The sequence below is a fragment of the Mus musculus genome, chromosome 1 (assembly GCF_000001635.26).
Source record: "Mus musculus strain C57BL/6J chromosome 1, GRCm38.p6 C57BL/6J".
In the NCBI taxonomy this organism is placed as follows: Eukaryota; Metazoa; Chordata; class Mammalia; order Rodentia; family Muridae; genus Mus; species Mus musculus.
The window spans coordinates 185,597,870-185,613,296 of NC_000067.6; positions in this window are offsets into that span (position 1 = coordinate 185,597,870).

The following is a 15,427-nucleotide window of genomic DNA, read 5'->3' on the forward strand; positions in this document are numbered from 1 at the left end:
ACACACACGGTCTGTGATTGTTGCTTCAGTCTCTGTGATTCCCCTATGAGCCCTTAGTTTATTCTGTGGGCTGTGCTTTCATGGTGTCATTGACTCCTCTGGTTCATGCAATCCACCCCCCACCCCTTTTCTAGGCTCCCCTGGCCTCACCTAATGCTTGGAAACACACAAGAACGGAGTCAAACGAAAACACTGGCAGGAGAGACAGCACCTAGAACTGAACGCCCACCAAGCAGCAGATGCTCTGTGTTGAGTGTAAGGCAACGCTGTGCATTCTGGGTCAAGCTCTGGGTCCAGCCATCTACTTGCCAGTAGGCTTTGGAAAAAAACTAACTTAACCTATCAGCTTGCTCATTTCCAGAATGGGAATTTTTAGAACAGGTACTTCACACTGCTAATGGGAGGTTTAAATATAAGGAACAGAGCAGAGCCTACACAAGCAGTCAACAAAGCTTTCTTATTGCTGTTGTCATTGCGAGAGAGACACATACAGTGTGCGGCCAGTGTACAACGCATGGGCACCTGATAGGGAGGAAGGGATTGATGGATGGTTCGCTACCAGTGATGATGTCTGAGCTGAATCTGGAAAGGAGTGAAATGATGACAGCTAAGATGTATGGCGTGCTGCCCACAGCCAGCAACTGATCTGAGACTGTAACATGGGTAGTCTTCTTTAATTCTCACAAGAATCCTCTGAAGTACGTGCTAATGGCATGTCCATTATTGCAGACGATGGACAAGTGGGGCTTCACCCAGCAGAGAAGGGGACTTCGGGGAAGGCACTCTGCACAGTGGTCCTGATGAAATGGATCAAAATGAAAGTGCAGCAGATTAATGGAGCTGAACGCAGTGAGCCAAGGCTGGGAGAAGAGGGATGTGTGGGTGGGGGACATGGGATGAAGCTGGAGAAATCGGCAGATCAGATTATTACCGTTGTCTGGAAGATTTATTGAGCTCCCAACTGAATATGGTTCAGCACTGTCTCCTGTGAAGTTCCAGCAATCTCTTTCCCAGTGTTCTGATCCGAAGCAGATGTCACAGGCTCTCTGCTGGGATACGTGCTATTCATTTAGAGAAGTACTCCAGAAGGTACTTGGGAATAACTGAAGAAATCAATTCATTAAAAAAAATAAAATCGACCAACAGCTAGATGCCTGACTACTACAGTCTCGCTTCACGTTATGTAGTTGAAGTGATTTTAAATTCAGAGGCTAAACTTACATAACATGAGCTCATGTCTAGGCTCAGAGATACAAGCATAAAGACGATTCATCTTGACTGTGTGACTTCCACCAGAGATTGCCTTCTTCCTAGGTCTTGTTCTGTGTCTTTTCCTCCCCCGTTTGCTTTATCCAAATCAGGGGAAGCAACTGAGTTTTTGAAACGGCCTTCTTCCCCCCAGCAATGGGCAGTATGCTTCCATTTCTTTGTGGCTTTTTGTCCATAGCAGTAAGTTTTTGTTTCCCTGGAACATAGACCATTTTCCCCCTCAAATGTGATGAATCTCCCCTTACCTGTCAACCACAAAAAGCAGGTTGTAGCACCTACTCTTACCTTACCAATCAGTAGTTACAGAACAGAGGTCTGATCCATGCTATAGAAGGAGTTCATAGGTACCTTTAGTCCAATAGAACAATGAAGGAATGGATACTCACCAGCCAGGCCATCCTACACCTAAATAACACACAAACCCTTTAGAACTGGTCTCTCCTGCCTGAGGCCCTTTCTCTGCTCCAGAAGTTGGGAAGGTTGCAACCGTTCCCTCTGCACTGTGCTGTTTCCTGTCTTTCAATTCTTTAGCTGATGGGGGGGGGGGCGGCGGGAATGGGGGAAGAGTCTGCCTGCTACATCATATCAGGAAGTACTGACTAAAGTCCCCCCCCCCCCCAACATCCTGGGAGATGTCTAAAAAGCGTTTGTGCCCAAGACATAAAAAGGAAGCAGATACAAGTATTAAGCCCCAGGAATAAACCACAGAAGTTCAAATGGTTTAGGGCGGTGCTTGAAAGGTGCAGGGAACTCTAGTTATTTGGAACTGGAGATGCAGCAGGTGAGGCGGGAAGCCCATGCCAAGAGCCCACACTCTGCTGTTGTGATGCGAGAGTGACAGTGAGCTCATTATTCTGCCCCTCCCTGTACTGGTTGGTTTTGCTAACTTGAGACAAACTAGAATCTCCTGGGAGAAAGGAGCCTCAGCTGAGGAATTGCCTCCATCAGACTGGCCTGTAATGGTGTCTGTGGGCAGTTTTCTTAATTGCTAACTGATATGGGAGAGGGGTTCAGCACACTGGAGGCAGGGCCATCTCTGGGCCGGTGGGCCTGCGATGTATAATAAGGTAGCTGACTAGGTCATGGAGAGCATCTTAGTTAGGGTTTTACTGCTGTGAACAGACACCACAACCAAGGAAACTCTTCCAAGGACAACAATGTATTGGGGCTGGCTTACAGGTTCAGAGGTTCAGTCCATTATCATTAAGGCAGGAACATGGCAGCATCCAGGCAGGCACGGTACAGGAGGAGAATTCTCTATCTTCATCTGAAGGCTGTTAGCAGAATACGGACTTCCAGGCAGCTAGGATGAGGGTCTTAAGCACACACTTATTTCTTGGCTCTAGGCTTTCCAAATTTACCTACCACTCCTGAATAACCACTTCCTTCCATCATATTTCTCTCTTAGCATCCCTACTCTCTGACACACTGGGCTCCTTACAACCTTCATTGCAAAGAATCTGCTTCGCTCCAGATGAGCCCTGTGTTCAGGGTGTCTGGTTTCCATCCTGACCATTTCTTCAAACCTTCAATGTCAAACTCAAGACCCATTCTCTAAATCATTGCTTGGATTATTTATGTCCATGGCTCTTATTGACAGAGGGATGCATCCATTTAGTAATCTGTGTCAAGTGAACACATTGTAAATGTTCAACATATGTTTGTTGAATGAATATACATATAGTTTCTTTACTATGTATCTGACTGGAATCATTCCTAGAATGCACCACTTTAAATTCGATTCTACCTACTGTGGTAGTTTACCGTGAGTTAGAGTAATTTTAAAGAGAGGGAGGAAGGAAGGATGACTGTCTTGTTATAGATAGCTTTGTCACCTATAGTCCTTAGTTCCTAGTATTCATAATAAGGTCAAATGCTGGGTGAAACATCATTACTTCTTTCACTGGTAATAATGCAGATGACCAAGGAGGTTATATGTTGGCAAAAACTACATAGCACACTCGTCAGCCAGGAATAAGAACCAGATGTTGGAGAGCTGCCTTGTGGATGCCCGTGGCAGGTAGGGGAGATGACATGAATTGGCTGCCCCTGCAGTGACTCAGAATATAAAACAGTTACCTGCATTTAGTGCTTCTGTGAACAGTAGGTGATTTGGAACTGCTAAGCCACAGGAGAAGATCAGCCAAGCTAAATGGGTTCTTGGGGTGGGAGCTGACGGGGCTCATGCCAGGGTGGGGGTGGTCCTCACTCTCATTTAGGAATGAGTCTGGCCCAAATCCAGAGCTTGACTCAGAGATGAGTCCAGATCATCCAGGAAGACTCTCCCTAGGAGAGAGTAAGGAGGCCAAGACATGCTTGTATTTTTAGTGCATGGGACAAGATACAAAGACTAGAGGGTTCAAGCACTAGAAACAGTCTTGTGTGTAAATGTCTTCAGAGCTGCTGTGTGCATCATTGCTGTTCCTCAGTCAGCTCTTCAAGGGCTTTGTATTGTCCAGTGACTCCAACACCATGTTGGAGGAGCTCCCTCCAACACACAGGGAGGAAGCATGAATTAGCCAACCAATGGGAAGCACTTTGGTGGCCTCTTTCTCGGATCCCTATGTGTTAACTTAAAAAGTTTGACCTAATCTAGATAATCATAGGTTTCTCCGGAATGTTCTAAGGTACATAGTTGTATATTAGGTTTATTTATTTTATTTTTACATGAATGTATGTATACTTGTGCACCACACATGTGTCTATGAAGATATCAGATACCTGAATCTGGGGTTACAGATGGTTGCAAGGTGTCATATGGGTGTTGGGAATCAAACCTTGGTCCTCTGGAAGAACAGCCAGTGCTCTTAACTGCTGAGACACCTCTTCAACCTCCTAATACTTATATATAGTTTTTATTATCCATGTTGATAGCACCTGATGGACAAGGCTGCCCTTGGATGTTATCTCACCATTGTGCATAGCATAGAACTTGTGCCTAGAGTCTGCATGGTGGAGGCACAGACTTCTGCAGAGACTTGGTTTGCTGGAGACATCTAGGGGGCTGGGATTGAGGATAACCATGGGAGGGAGGGACGGAAGCAGGCATTTAGTGTCTCCTACATGATGATTTGTCTGTTGTGTCTAGTTACACCATCTTAAGTCTAGTCTAAGGCCTTTAGGCCTCCTGTCTCTGTCCTTCTGGCCCCATCTCATGGTCACTATTTACTGAAGGACTGACAAGTCCAGAGAAAGGTAAGGTAGCAGAAGCCAGGGCCCAAGGTTGAGAAATACATGAATTACAATCATCATCCTCTCCTCCCATAGTGGCAACTACAACTATTCATTTCAGTCTGGCCCAGAGTTTATTGAGTAGCCAAGGGTGTCTTTGAACTTCTTATTCTCCTGATTCCACTTCCCAATGCTGGAATTATAGTCTATATCCAGAGCTTATTGCATGCTAGAAGAACACCCAACAAGCCATATCCCGAATTCATTTCCTCTTGATCACAGCAGTTGTAGGTAGAGATGGAACTAACTGTGTTTATATCCAATCCAGATTACTTCCCACTTCCAGTTAATTCTAGGCCTAGGATTATGGAAAGATGACTTTCTGATTGAGCAACTCAGATAGAGGTTCACATAGAAAACAGAAGGCACGTGAAATCACCAGTGACCATGGTGCCCAGTACCTGACTGGTCTGAAGTGGACTTAACCTCCTTTCTCTCCCTCTCCCAGTCTTTCAGGCAGCCTGCTGACCCGGTATTTATCTGGGATAGCATCTTCAGGAGTGACCTAAATTGGAACTCTGTTGGTGTGAGCTCCAGGAAAATTAGCTATTTATTCAGCTTCCTTGTTTCGAATGTTGAACTTCCTTAGGCACTGGTCAGGGGCAAAGGTCCTTCTGTAGCTCTCTTCTTTCTTTACTAATGGGAACCCACTCTAGACACACTAAGTTTATATTGTGAAAAATATCTATTGATTCACAATCAGTTAAGGGAAAGTATATTTTTGAATACTGTACTGAATTTTTATAGGCATTACATTTAATACTATTGCTGCATGACAATGATTTTACTGTGCTGAGGGAGCCAAAGATGAGAGAATTTAGTATATCTACTAAAAGTGCTTCCATAGCACACGAGGCAGACAAGTTTTGAGCCAAGATTTGTGTTCAGGCGTGGTTCAGAATCCAAGACGGGCTTCTCTACTGCTGCAGTCAACAGATAGATGGGCTTATAAATATATACGACTTTCATATTCTTGATAATATTCTGAATTTAATCCCTTTTTGGTGTTCATAAAACGACGTGAACAGAGCAGAATTCACTATACTTACTTCAAAGCTGTCCCTTCTGCTTCCTTAGCTTAGTTTAAAGGTAACATGTTTTCCAGTCATCCCGAGAGTGCGGGTCAGTCTCAGCACTGTTGACAACTGGTGATGAATACTTCTTTCTTGTGCACTGTAGACCATTCGAGAAGAATCTTTAACCTCTACCTGCTCAATAGGAACTGTGTCCCCATCTTCCTAGTCGTGAGAGGATGGTTTGAATAGGAGAATTCTTAACAGCTTCAGAAGAGGCTTATATTGGAAATGCTGTCTCTCTGTTGCTTCCCTAACCTTTCCTGGTCCCAGCCTGTTCTGCCTTATGGGCTGTCTACTTAAGTGAAGAGCAGGAAAGGAATCTGGAATGGAGACCTTCCACAATGCGCTCTATCCCAAGGTTGTCCACAGGAGCAGAAGCCGAGAAGAAGTCAGCTTTCATCTGAGGGACAATTGCAAAATGTTAGGTCTCACTCATGAAAACTAATGTGCAGACCTCCCTGAGCAGATGAGGCCCTCCAGATTTCAGGAGTCTCCTGTCATCGACTCACTAGAGCACAATCTATATTGTCATTTGATTAATGGATGCAATGAGTGTAAAATTGCCAATTCTGATTTCTCTGTCCATGCCGAGGAAGGGTCAGCTCCCATGATAATTTAATACCAGGAAAATGGTTATCTTCAGAGGGAAAGATAACAGTAAGGTGTTCTCATTCTCTCTTGTCCCCTCCCCCTTCTCCCTCACTATCACCTTCTTATAGTTCCGAGGCTTCACTCAAAGGTCTTGAGCATGCACATTTACAGCCTAAGGCCTTTTTACATTTTTGTTTTGAGAGTCTCACTACTGTGCCCAGGCTGGCTTTGAACTAACTCTGTAGCCCAGGCTATCCTTGAATTTGTTATCCTCTTGCCTCAGCCTCCTGAACGGTTAGGATGACAGAACCTGCAGCACTAGGCCCCGGACTGTATTATTATCTCTTGAAGGTCTAGGAGGAGCCAAGTGTTTTACATATCTCCAGTGCATAAATTATTTTCTTCTTTTTTACACAGAATACAATTGAGGCCCAGAAGCACTGGTCACAAAGTAGCTAGGCAACCTCATCCTCCATGTATCTGAACCTTGGTCCTCTAGACTCTAATGTCTAGACTGTCTTCCCCATCTCACAGCAAGCCTCCATCTTCTTACAGGCCCTCTGCACATCTTCATCTTGGCTTTGCTGCCAGTGAACTCTGTCTGATTGAGTGGCCTTGGACAGCCATCAGTATTCTTCTCTTTCTTTTTTGATTATTAGTTCTCTCTTAGGCTAGATTGCTTTTGATCTGTCTGATTTTTGTTTGAAATGTTTGCTGGATATATGTTTGGAGTTTTATTGTAATTGACCTCCGATTCCCCAAAGTTTTGGAGTTCAGATTACAAATAGAAGACTGCTAATGTTATTCAATCATCAGCTCTTTATTTAGTTAATAAGGCTCCTTGCTGTGGTTAGATTTTATTTGGACATTCATTTGCTCCATGCCGCTTCATATTATGAGTGCCTTGCCATATAGCTAGAGGCCAGACTCAGCCAGGCAGAGCCAATTCTTTTCTTCTTCTCTCTCACTGCCTTGTGTGATTATCTCCTTGGCACTCCTGACTCCAATTCCTTATGACATCTGTAACCTTTCTTCCACCTCTCTTTCTTTTTTTCTTTTTTTTTTTTTCCATTTTTTATTAGGTATTTAACTCATTTACATTTCCAATGCTATACCAAAAGTCCCCCATATCCACCCACCCCCACTCCCCTGCCCACCCACTCCCCCTTTTTGGCCCTGGTATTCCCCTGTACTGGGGCATATAAAGTTTGCAAGTCCAATGGGCCTCTCTTTCCAGTGATGGCCGACTAGGCCATCTTTTGATATATATGCAGCTAGAGTCAAGAGCTCCGGGGTACTGGTTAGCTCATAATGTTGTTCCACCTCTCTTTCTTATGGCACCTGTATGGAGGCCGGGGGACCTGGGGGATGGTTCTCTCTCTCACCACGTTGATCCTGTCTCAGGGATCAGACTCAGGTTGTCAGGCTTGGTGGCAACGACACTTACACTCTGAACTCTCTCATTGCCACCTCCTTCCCTCCTTTTATAAGCAGGCCAGGGGTTGGATGTACTTCCTTCCTGGTGCAATTATTTCGTGACTAATCTTGCTGTTTTTAATAACTCTCTCACCAGTCCGATCTTCATAAAGTGATGGATCTATTCCATTTACTGCTGATCAAACAAACTCATGGTTGACTTATGATATGCTCAAGAGGCATCATTTCAATAGAATGTGCGGGATCATCTGGGATCTAGTCTCTGTCTACCAGATCTACTTAACCTTTCAGTACTCTGCTACAAGCCCCATGGCAGCATTAGGCACTACAAACTACTTTTGTTTTCCCAGAATGCCTTGCTTTTGTACTCTTTGTGTTCCTTTAACCTTGTCTTCCCAGCCTGGATGGCAGCTCAGGGGCCCTAGAGTTATCAACTGAAGTGTTTCCATGTCTGATGCTTTCTCAAAGTCTTTCCTCCTAGATTTATCTAGTCAATCAGTTTGGCTCATCTGTGTCTGTTATTAGTGTGCATATGTATTGATATGTTCATGTGCACTTGTGGACCCGTGAGTGTGGAGGCCAGAAGTCACTGCTGGGTGTCTTCCTTTTTCTCTCTCTACCTTAGATTTTGAGGTAGGATCTCTTGCTGAAGCTCAGAGCTCATTGATTTGGATGACTGTCTGGCCAGCCAACCGTAGAGGTCTTTCTGGACACTTTGACCTTTCTGCCTGACCTCTTGCAGTGCTAGAATTATAGGCACGTGCCTTACTTTTCACATGGGTGCTGGAGATTGGATACTTGGCAAGCACTGACTGAACCATCTCCTTAGCCACTCTGCCTCTGTTTGGGTCTCTCATTGGTACAGAGCTCGCTGAATAGGCTGGGTTGACTGGGCCTTAAGCCCCAGGAACCAACCTGTCTCAATTTCCCCAGTTTTGGGATTATGACGTGTGACACCATGCTCGGTTTTCTGTGCTTTTCTACATGGTTTCTGGGGGATGAAATCCAGGTCCTCATGCTTACAAAGTAGGGACTTCACTGAAAGAGTTATCTCCCAGGGTCCCTTATCTGTTATGTATTATATCCGGCACTGCATTCATCCTACAGAAAAGTCACAATTGTTGGTATTTGGTTAAGTATCTATTTTCTCCATTAATTTGTAGACACCTCAAGGGTTGGGGGCAATGGGTGCAGAAACTGTAAAGCTGTATCCAGGAAGCCCCACAGGGCTTCTGTAATGCCTTCCATATGCTCGTCATTGCACTCATGGATTTCATCAAGTCCTGCCTAGTCTCAAAATTGATTGGTAGATGATGCTGGCCTGGAACTCATAGAATCTTCATGCCTCAGCCTCTGGAGTGCTGAGAGGAAAGAAGAGAGTGAAATTTTATTCAGTCATAAAGAAGTACAAAATTTGAAAAGTTCATTTTCAGAAAACTGGATGGGACTGGAATATCATGTTAAACTAAATAAGCCTGCCTTAGACAAATACCACATTTCCTCTTCTTTGTGGCTCTCATGTCTGTCTATCACCTACCTACAAGTCTGATGTATTTCTTGATATTTGTGTATGCCAAAGTTGAAGTGGAACTACGGGGATGGGTTGTAGATAAGAAGACAGGAGAATAGGCAATGATGATAGGTGAATAAGAGCAAAGCTCTTGATGTGTGAACATGTCGTAATGAATCCCATTGTTCAATAGATGCTAATTAAAGACTAACAGCCAAGCAAAATACATATATGCAATATTTTATTTTTACATAGAGAAGAATAAAAATAGAATACAAAACTTGAATTTCACATGTAGAAAAGAACAGTTGGGACTCTCTAGCAATGGCAGTACTTACAGTCTGACAGTGTGTATGTTGAATGTGTAGTTGTATTAGTTAGGGTTTTACTGCTGTGAGCAGACACCATGACCAAGGCAAGTCTTATAAAAAACCAACATTTAATTGGGGCTGGCTTACAGGTTCAGAGGTTCAGTCCATTATCATCAAGGTGGGAGCAATGCAGTATCCAGGCAGGCATGGCTCAGCCAGACCTGAGAGTTCTATGTCTTCATCCAAAGGCTGCTAGCAGAAGACTGAATTCCAGGCAACTAGGGTAAGGGTCTTAAGCCCACACCCACAGTGACACACCTATTCCAACCAGGTCACACCTATTTCAACAAGGCCATACCTCCAGATGGTGCCACTCCCTGGTCCAAGAATATACAAACCATCACAGTAGTCCTCTACCCAATTTGGTAGATAATCCTAAGAGGTTCAGAGGATGAGTTGTGGCTTCCAGAGGGAGTCTGACAAGGTCCTGAGAGGGATTCCTACCAGGTGGGCAAGGAGCCAGGTAGAGCTCTAGTGCCAGGTAGAACATTGGCACGGAAATCAAGAGCCAGACCAAGTATGGAACGGGGAGGAGGATGAGGCCGTGTGGCCAGCTGAAATGTTAGTGTCTGATACGAGGTGTACTGACCAGGCCACATTCCAAGGCCCCCCTCTTTGCTGTCATTCACGTCTACATAGTAGGGGACACCCAGAAGTCAGGCCAATTGTTCCTCACTGTCTGTGGGGGGAATGCTCTGGGACTCTTCAGTATTGCTAGAATCTTTGGATGCTCAAGTCCCTTCTATGACATGGAATTGTATTTGCATATGGCCTGTCTATCTTCAGTACTTCAAAGCATCTCTTGTAATATTCAGTATTAGAAATGCATAAATAGTTACAACATATGCGTTATGTAAGAGTGGCAAAGGAGAAAGTCCAGTAGAGACGCAATTTTCCTGTTCATATTTTCTGCCTGCTCTCTTGAGTCTGGGTATGAGATACCCTCCACGTGCCAACTGAGATATTTAGGAGCCAGAAAAGGCAGAGTCTCCATCATCATCTGCTCAGAGTTCGGAGTAGTTGGGAGCTGAGCACTTTGACTTTACACCCTGCTTCCAAATGTGAAATTTCCCATGCCCACAGACCCATTGAAGTGCTCCATCGTTCATGAAGTTCAGCATCTTCTCTGCATAGCTTTCATGATGAGCTCTTTGAGGGGAGCCTTAGTCACCATACAGAAGGTTGTTTTCCTGACATTCATGTTTGAGTGGAGCCAAAACGATATTTTAGTTAATGATCAACCCCAATTCCTAATGTTGCCAACATATTTTCTAGTCCAGAGAGATTTCAGAGAAGCCTTCCTTGGTTAATCAGCACTGCTGATGTTTAAGAAAGAGCCCAAGCCATTTAGCCAAGAGTTGTTCTTAGCTCTGGGGGTGCAGAGCCAGCCGCTGGAAGGTACTAGACAATGTACTGGCCCAAGTTCCTTCTGGAATTTTGTCAGTTAGCATTTTGCAATTCCTCTTCCTTGATTTTCCTTGTCCCTCAAAGGGGCTGATAACTATTTAAGAGAGTCCTTCTCAAACTTAAATGTTCATGGGATTTATTGCCAATCTTGTTATGATGGAGTTTGGATGCTGTTGGTCTGTGATGAGACCTGATCATCTTCCTAAGGGCCTGTCAAGTGATGTCAAGGGCTGGTCCATGAACAGCATTTTGAATGGCAAGGATTTAATCCCTATCTGACACTCACCAGCTAGTCTGCTTTCACAAAGAGAGGTGATCAAGCACATGTGGGTTTGGATATGTTGGTAGAAATATTGACAACAACATGAGTTTGAGCAGTCTATGGCCTGAGTGGTAGACTCTATTACCAAAAGAAATCTGGCCATAAAGATATGAGAAAGATGCTTCAGTATTTTGGAGGCATATCATTTTACCTATAATCTAACCTAAGTGGTTGATGGTTTGAACGAGAAACACCCTCTCCTAATCTTGGGCATTTAAACACTTGGTTCCAGTTGGTGGTGCTGTTTGGAAAGATTTAGGTGGTAAAGCCTTTTTAAAAGAAAGTACACTTCTAGGGGTGGGCTTTGGGTATCAGTCTACCCCAGTCCACCGTGCCTCAGGGCACAGCCTCTTTGGGAGTTTGACTGTACTTATCCCATACCTTGGGTGCTTGACTGTAGGGAAGCACCAAGACACCCACTCCTGGGAAGCACAATCTGAGATATGAGAAAGCTGGAGTTGGTTCAGGGATCCCCAGGCCTGTGATGAAGCTGAGGCCATGGGGGTCTCAGACTCTTGGACATCTAGGCACTGCTGGGAGTCTTGGAAGAGCAGAGAACAGAGTTGGGGGGAGGGTGTGGGGGCTCGTGGACTGGAGACAGTGTCTAGCATGGGGCCTGGGGAAAGGGGGAGCCTTGGCTTGTCCCAGCAGGGTGATTGTCCTTAGCTTGGTGGCAGTTGTGGCTGAGAGCACAGAGAAGACTTCTATGGAAGATTAGGCTGTGGCTTTGTAGACAAAGACCTTTCCCAGGTTCCCCACAGTGGATCTTGATGAAATAGACAGCCCATGGTTCCAAACAGTTTATTGGTTATTCATGTCAGAAAATGGATGCATAATGTACCATACCCAACTTCTCAGGGTGGCCCTTAGAATTTGCAGGGAGGAATGTCTGGGAAGGGAAGCCTGTTGGTTAAGCCCTCTGGGCCTCTAGGTACCTCATTAGCATGGAGAACTCTGTTTTGAGCCTATGTGACCATATGACATGTTTCTTTTATGTGAGAAGCATGGCTCATGTTCCAAATCAGGAGTCTGGCAGGGAGCTGGGAGTTGCCTAAGTAACTCTGTGGGTGTGTGTCCACGGAGTCTCCAGATCTTGGCCTGCTCTACCTTACCAATCTTCCTGGCATGGTTTTACGTCCCACGGGTATATAGTCTCACCCCACTTCATGTTTGCTCTCTCTGCTTCATACTTTCATTTGAAGATGTGAGCCCTCAGCTTTCTGTTCCTGCTGCCATGCCTCCCTGCCATGATAGACTCTTATTCCTCTAGAGGCAAAAATAAATCCTTCTTTCCATAAGTTGTCTTTGGTTGTGGTGTCTTATCACAGCAACAGAAAAATAGCCAATTAGTTTTGATTAGTGGGATTGTAATCATTCAGTTTAGAATGGCATTTAATTATTCCATCTTTAGAATAAACATCCATAGAAAATAAATAGAATGCCCCAGGGCTGTGAAGAGCAGGGGTAAAACATTTGTGATGAGACAATGAAGAAAAGGAGTGTATGTAGAGTTGAGTTGCAGTACCAGAGGGAAAAAGCCCAACAACAACACCCAGGCTCACTAAGCCTGACATTTCAGTCTAAGCCAAATGAGCAGGCTTGAGATCAGTCAACCCAAAGGCCCTGAGTTCTGAAGGCAGCAGAAAGGCTGAAGTCAGCATGTGTGGCTTCCTACACACAGGGAGTAATCTAAAGCAGATATTCTCCAAAGGACACTTCCAACGTCTCCTGGCCCCTGGCCAGACACTTCAAAGCTCCATTATCAGTGGGCTGTGTTCTCTGTTGGGAACACTGGGCGATGTTCAGAGGAAGCGTCAGTTCTGGGTCATGGTTTCCTCTCATTCCTCTGTAAAGAGTTGAGAGTGACTGGGGGCTGCCTAAACTCTGCCCACAGGCCAGCTACCTTGCCAGCTCTAGCTGCCCTTTGGGGCTCACCTTCATTCTTACCAGGAGTGGGATGCTCTATGGCAGGAAGCAAGGTTTGACAAGGTCTCTACTGGCTGACTGAAGATTCCTCTCTAGGAACGTGACTCTGCCCCACACCCTTCACCTTCTCCATAAATGGAGCTCAGAGGGATTCTATACCCTTGACATTTTGATCTCTCTTGTCTTCATTGGTTAGTTACTAGCACTGGGCTCCTATGTGGTAGAAAGTATCATTTATTAGCAAGCGTATGGAGTCTGAAGTCTACTTCAGATGTGAAGAAAGTTCACAGTGTTGTTTCCCAATGTATTGAGTAGTCTCTTCCTTGATGAGAAGTGGTGATTCCCATTTGATTTGAACTGGGGAACTGAACTAATTCAAACTGAGGAACTCCCTCATTGGTAACAAGAAGTTGTTTACAAGCTGACACAGCACAAAGATGAACCCTTCTCTGCCCAGGCCAAGGTCCTGATTCTGTATCTAGGTGCCTAGTGGGGTGACAGCAAGGACAACTGGACTCCTGATCTTCAGGAAGTACAGAGACTGATGTGAGCAATGGTAGACACGGTAAATTGTTCTGTTGTTTCTCTTAGTGATTGAGTCTATTTTCAGTGCTCTGAGTTGAAAGAGGAGAGAGATAAAGGGTCACGGGGCTTGCATTGTGAGGGAGCATAACTGGAAGCCAAATATTCGTTCTACACTAGGTTTAGTGACACTTGTGGGTAAAAGGAAATGTCCCTGGGTGGAGTCAGAGTGACAAACCATTGTAAAATTTGCTCTTAGAACTGTTGTTTGGTAAGAGTTCAGCAGAGACAGCTGTAGGAAAATTACAAAATGTCTCCCCCACATTCATCCTCATCGCTGTTAATGTGTAAGAGGGACATCTCAAGTATATAGTGTGGTCTTTGTAGAGCATTTTTATTAAAAAAATTGATTGATTGATTGATTGATTTAATGTGTGTGAGTTCTCTATCTGTATATACACCTGTGTGCCAGAAGAGGGCATCAGATGCCATTATAGATAGTTGTGAGCCACCATATGGTTATGGGGAATCGAGCTCAGGACCTCTAGAAGAGTAGTACCCAGTGCTCTTAACCACTGAGCCATCCCTCCAGTCTGTAGTAGAACATTCTTTATTGTTTGCATTTCGAAATTAAAAAAAAAAGTTTTAAAGTGGTATAGTTGATATAAAGTGAGCTACATTTCCTTTAAGTATGCCATTTTCTAAAATTCAGCATATATATATATATATATATATATACATATATATATATATACGCATGTATATATATATATAGCTAGATGAATGTGGCACCATTTTCTGGGGTTTTTCCCCTCCTTTAGGAATTTTGCCCACCTTTTTTCTGAGTCTCCTATCATTAGGAAATCCTTTCCTGTAGGTCAGTATCCATGTCCTAGTGCTGTGTGTAGCTTAGAATCCATACTTTTTATTTTTGGTGTGTCTTCTTTCACTGAAAATGACTGCTTGTTAGATTCCTTTGTAATATAGAAATCAGGATCCCTGTTTGTTTTTATTCTGTTGATATCTACAGTGAGGTTATTCACCCAACTTTTATATGTTTGGTTGGTTTCCAGCTTTTTTCCCCATTACCTTCTGCCATGAACATAATCACACTGACCATCCTTATCCAAGAACGAATGGTATCACTTCTGTTAGGGAAATACCTACAGTTGCAATGGCTACATTATTTTGTTGAAGATGTACTGCTTTTTAAGAACTTGTTTTCCAAAGTGCGTGAAACACTTTATACCCTTGTCATCTCGTAGCTGTCTTCACTGACACATGATACAGTCACTCTTTTAAATTCGACCCATCTCCCTATGCCCGTAGCACTATGCTGTAGCGGTGTTATCTGAAGCTCTCAGGCAAATAGTGATATTGAGGATGCTTGTGCCTGCATTTGTCACCTAGACATTTTCTTTGGTGAAATATTTATTCAAAGACTTTGTCCATTTTTTACAAAGCTAACTCAAGCATTTACATTCGTATTAAGCTTTAAGATTCTGTATGTATTTGGAACACAAGTTCTTTATCAGACACCAGGGCTGTGTTTTTCATTGTCTACTCAGTATTTTTCAAAAGAAGGAGTTTTTAAATCTTGCTAATTGATTTGAACCAGGGAATTGGACTTATTCAAATTCGTTATATTTTAATTTTTATGAATCTTTCTTTGGTATTCTATCTAAGAACACTTTATCCAACCCAGGGTCACAAATGATTTTTGCTTTTTTTAGGCTTTTGCTTGGTTTTAGGTGGCCATTTGGGA